Source organism: Phacochoerus africanus, chromosome 2, assembly GCF_016906955.1.
Source record: "Phacochoerus africanus isolate WHEZ1 chromosome 2, ROS_Pafr_v1, whole genome shotgun sequence".
Taxonomy (NCBI): Eukaryota; Metazoa; Chordata; class Mammalia; order Artiodactyla; family Suidae; genus Phacochoerus; species Phacochoerus africanus.
Window position 1 is genome coordinate 86,987,867 of NC_062545.1, and position 5,484 is coordinate 86,993,350.

Here is a 5,484-nt window from a genome sequence, read left to right on the forward strand (position 1 = left end):
AGAAACAACAGTTGTTCTTTAACGCATGCAATACACTGAGTGGAGGGCAGAAGTTGAGAAACAGAGCCAAACTGCACTAGGACAGGGTAACTTTCTGCTGGGGACTTAGCATACTTCTTGTCTGCTCATCTTTTATTGAAAGCAAGTCCAAAGTCAGTAGGGACAGGAAGTATGTTGCACTGCAAGGAAGCATGGCTTAAGTGGAGAGGAATGAAAAATTGTGAGCAAATAAAATAGTCTATCACACCTAAGATGTAGAAAATAGCAGAATAATATGACCAAATATATGTATTTTAAAGAAAGTGCTAGGATGATTAAACACTTATGCAATTCCAACAAACTATCCCAGTCAATGGTGGACTCAAGTTCTATGGGGCTTAAACATAATGCAAATTTGTGATCCTCTTTAGGAAAATGTGACCAGATATTGCTCTTTCAAAATTAGGGCCCTTGAAGCTTAAGCTTAGTTATCTTCGGGGTAAATTCAATTTTGCCTTCAATTTATATATTGTAAAAACTCTAACTCCATTCATCAATAAATTGTAGCAAAAATATATCCTCCACTCCGAAACTTGTATTGGCACAGATCATTAAAAATAAAATACTGTAATTTTATTTTATTTTTTACCAAGGAGGAAAGTTTATTTCATTTATTTTATTCTTAAAAATACTTTTTTGGCAGTTGTCACATAAAATGTTCTAACGTAAAAAAATTTCATTAAAAAAAAGCATGAAAAAAAAAAAAACAGACCCCAAACGTTAAGATTTTATTTACAAAGCTTCTTTGTTGTACAGAAAGTAAAAATGCTGGTTACAGTCTTGGTGTAACTGGTAGCCACAGAGGGTTGACTCACCAATCACAGCTCTCCACGCTATAGCAAGAGCCTTAATGTTGAAAACCTAACAATGCCAACAATTTTGTTGGGGTGAAGTCTTGGTGGTGGCTTTCCAAGACAGACTAAATGGAGGAAGGCGGAATGTCACAGGAACTATTCTTTGGCTCTTTGGGTGGGTGGGTGTCCTGGAATTTGTATCACAGCTACCTTTTTGTTCTTTTTTGTAGGTTATTCGGGGTGTTAATCATTTTCTCCTTCATCTTCTATTTCTCTTTTCTTCTTTTCATCTTTCCTGATTTCTTCCTCCTCTTCATCCTCATCTTCATACTCACTGTCCTCATCTTCATCATCTTCTTCATCCTGTCCAAATTCTTCTTCCTCCCCCCTGACTTCATCTTCATCCTCCTCCCCTTCTACATCTTCATCCTCTTCATCATCAAACCCTTCTTCGTTACAATCCTCCTCCTCCTTGCCTTCATCTTCTCCTTCTTCATCTTCCTCCTCTTCATCCATACCATCCACCTTGGCATCTGAGACAGAGGCTTTAAGATCCTCTCTATCACAGCCATCCAGGTGGGTTCTGCTTGAAGACACCCCCTCGATAATTATTCAGCTTAGTAACCTCACAGTTAAACAGATCCAGGCTTTTCAGACATTCCAAGTTGTTCAAAGGTTGCAGGGTGCTGATATCTTTCCGTTTATTTCCACTTCAATTCAGGTATGTGAGATATGGAAGTTTTTCTGCTAACATATCCAGACTTCCATAGATTTTACTCTCACTGAGCTCAAGCTTTTTCAATTTAGGTCATTTGGGGAGATTTGAAACTGAAATCAAGCCTACATTTATTAAACTGACGAACTCCAAGTTCACAAATTCAGCCGTTAAGCCCTCGATTTTCCCATCATCTGATGTGAAATTGTCCAGCCCAAGTTCTTAAACCCGAGGAGGGGGTGTGGCGGAGGCACAGCCTCCGGGGAGGAGGGGGGAGGAGGGGGGAGGGGGGGAGGGTGCGGGGAGGGGGGGAGGGTGCGGTGCGGTGGGGTGGGAAGGAAACGTGGCCGGCACCGGGTCACGGGAAGCTGCTCTGCTTTTCGGGGAGGGTCGTGGTAGACGAGAAAGAAGTGGCTCTGCAAGGCCTGCCCGGGCAGGCTAGCGCAGGCCTGGACCTTCCGCCCTGGAGCACGTGCGGCGGCAGCGCGCGCCCGGCCGGCGGCGAGCATAGCAGAGGCCCGCCTGCAACCCCCTGCCCCGGGCGGGGCCCTTCGCCTGGCATTGCCCTTTTAAGGTGGGGGGTGGGCGAACAGCAAGCCCCAAAGAGGCCGAGGCGACAGCCCAAGCAAGCGCGGTTCCCAGCGAGCCTCCGCAAGGCAGGCGCCAAACCAGCCTGGCTCCGCCAAGGGAGCCTCGGCTCACAGATACCGCCTGGGGCGGAGGGGGGCTCCCTCCAGGGTCAGGCTGAGGGAGATGGAGGGCCGCCAACAGGCCAAAATGCTTTAATTTTAAATAGGCAGTAGTCATTTATTAATTTGGATTTAAGAATATAAAATAATCTCTTCCCGCGGCCACATGGGTCATAGACTTAAAAGGGAGGTGGGAATTCCCCTGAAGGTCTTTGTCTGAAGAAACCCATTTTTATGTTTTCAAAGAATCCAAACTGGGAGTTCCCGCTGTGGCTCAGTGGGTTAAGAATCCGACTGCAGCGGCTGAGGGTGCAGCAAAAACACAGGTTCAATCCCTGGACCAGTGGAGTGTGTTAAAGGATCCAGTGTTGCCACAGCTTTGGTGTAGATCACAGCTGTGGCTTGGATTCAGCATCTGGCCCAGGAACTTCCATATGCTAAGGGTACTGCCATTAAAAAAAAAAAAATCTAAATTGGCAACCATTGTTAGATATATTATGTCTTATGATGACCCTGGAAGGTAGCTGATGTGTCGATGCAGGATTTTTACTAAGAATTAGTTAATGTATTTTTTTCAATCAACACAAAAAGTAATTTATTTCTTAGAAATTTTCTACACTCCCAGGTATCATTGAGAATAATGAGGGAAACTACAGATGGTATGATTTTCAAGCCAAGTGAATTAAAACTAAAGAGTAAGAAAAGAATAAATTTGGCATATATTGGAGTGTACAGTGGCGGCCCCAGATCCGTCAGTAGGTTAAGACCTAAGGATAAGGTGAAAGTTGGAGGCCGTAAAGACTACACCCCTCTTCATCCATCTCTTCACTGGGTATAGGCAGGATAACAGGTCCCTCCAAAGTCCTTGTCCTAATCTCCAGAACCTGAGCATATGTGAGGTACTTGGCAGATACAGTTAAGGTTCCAGACCTGGAAAGGAGGAAGTTATCCTGGAATATCTGGATAGGCACCATCTAATGACCTGAATCCTTCAAAGCTGAGGCGCTTTTCCAGCCATGGTCAGAGAAAGAGATGTCATGACAAAAGGGTCATTGAGACCAGAGAGAGAGGCTCAACCTGCTGTGCTGGCCTCCAAAAGCAAATACGGCCCTGCTGACACATTGATTTAGTGTTGTGAGATTCTGGCTGGACTTTTGACCTACAGCACTGTAAGGAAGGAAATACATTTGTGTTGCTTTAAGCCACCAAATTTGTGGCGATTTGTGATTGCAGCCATTAAAACAAACAAACAAACAAAACAAACACTTGGAGGAGCAGGAAGTGACATGTAGAGATAATGCCCTTTACCCCCTGGTGTGAATGTTCCAGAAGGTCAAATCCCCCAACCTCAGCACCCTAGTTTCTGGCTTTACCAGGTATATACACTGCCACTCAGCTGTGGCCCAGCAGCCATTTTTTTCCAATGCAAAAAATCTCTTCTAATGTATCTCCTCCAGTTTCCTCAGTTTGTGTTTGTGAAGAAGCATTTCAGATCCTCTTAGTTTGATTATTCTGCATGAGGTAAAGTGGGAAAGTACACTTTGGCAACCCCTGGGCCACATTTGCCAGTGTGATCAAGCTGTTTATAATGGAGCAGGGAGTGATTTGGGAAATACGTTCATTTTCTACTGATACAGTGTTTTGAAATTTTGGGTTTATTCATATTGCTGAAACAGAGAGAGAAGTTCCTCTGTGGTCCTTGAAATATTTGACCTGTTTAAAACTGCATTCTGATTAAATCCACATAAACCTTGTTGCGACGCATGTCTGTATTTTTGTTTCTGCGACACATGCTGCTGTGCCAAACAAGTGTCTGTCTAGCTCCAAAGGGGATGCACGGGAAGAAGCTATAGAGGCAATTTTAATTAAAAACAAAGACAAAAGTGAGTCATTTGGGAGAGTTAGAAAAAAATACAGAATATATGCAAAGGCATGGAATGGGCTGATTCTAAAGCATTGTTTAAAATAGTTTGAATGAAAATGGTCATTGACTGGAGGTAAGAAAATCAGTCACACATCAGCTGTTATGAATGGTTTTCTTTGCACATAAAATAGGCTGGAAAAGGGATTCAAGCAGCAGTGAAGGTGTGTTAAATAAACGGACTAACTCTATGGAAGAGGAACTGAAATTCTCCTGGAGACAGACACTATGAAAGAATGAAGCCATTTGCCAAATAATGGACCAGAATGATGAACTTTGTATTCATTGAATCATACTGTTATTATATAATAGTTTAATATACTTTAATACATATTCTTTTACTATCAAAGGATTTAATAATGCCGAGAAGAGTATTTAGCCTTCACACAGAGCTTAATTTCTTGATTTCAGCTGTGCATCACTGAAGAAACAGAATGTAATATTAATGGAGCATTGCTTTGCCCAGAATATTGACTATTTATACTACACTGTCATTTAAAAGAAGCACCAGTTTACTGATACAATTCAAATACTAGAGTTGGCGAAAGTTATATGTACTCCTAAATTGGAGATGTTTCTTCATGCCAACTTTCTTTCTATGTAATGAAAGTAGATGTAACAAGAATATATTATGTTTTCCCCTTGAAAACAGCTAAGTGTAACAAAGAGCTCTAGACTTGGTGCCAGAACACCTGGGTTCCGGTTTCAGGTGTTCCTCAGGTCCTCTGGTTCTGACACTGACAACACTAGGGGGCCTCCCAGAGCCTGTTCTCAACCGGAAAAACAGAGATAATGTTACCTGTTTTTGTCTGATTCACAAAATGAGGTAACGTGATATACAGCAACACGAACATGCTCTGTAAATTTAAAGGGTCCTTCACATTAGGGTCCTCGCATCAGGCTTAAAATACATAAAATAGTAAATAAATCATTGGAACACCAATTCAGCATAAATATGTTATTATAATGTTTTTACAACAATTTTACAAAATTTAACTCAATGAGAGTTGCATGTTCTTGTTCTTGTCATCACTTCAGCTGTGTACATTACCATGATGATCCTTGCACCGGAATATTTGGAAAATAGACCTTGCCTTCTACATAGCTTTGCCTAGAGCTAGGCTTTTCCCTGTTTCTGAGTTCTATATTTGCTGTTGATGGCCAAATCGTGTGTCCATAGAGGTGCCAGAACAAATGCTAAATTCACTGACCAGAAAATATTAATCACATATTATTATGTGCCAGCACTATACAGTGTACTAGTCAGTAAGTCCGCAAAATGAGCAGTTTGATTTTTTTCCTCTTCTAAATTGACTAGCTTTTTGT

The 5,484-nt window shown here is 42.0% G+C and overlaps 1 pseudogene; it reads right to left on the reverse strand.

The window, feature by feature from the left end:
- Positions 1-1,076: 1,076 nt before the first annotated feature.
- Positions 1,077-4,741, reverse strand: LOC125121053 (acidic leucine-rich nuclear phosphoprotein 32 family member B-like; annotated as a pseudogene).
- Positions 4,742-5,484: the final 743 nt, after the last annotated feature.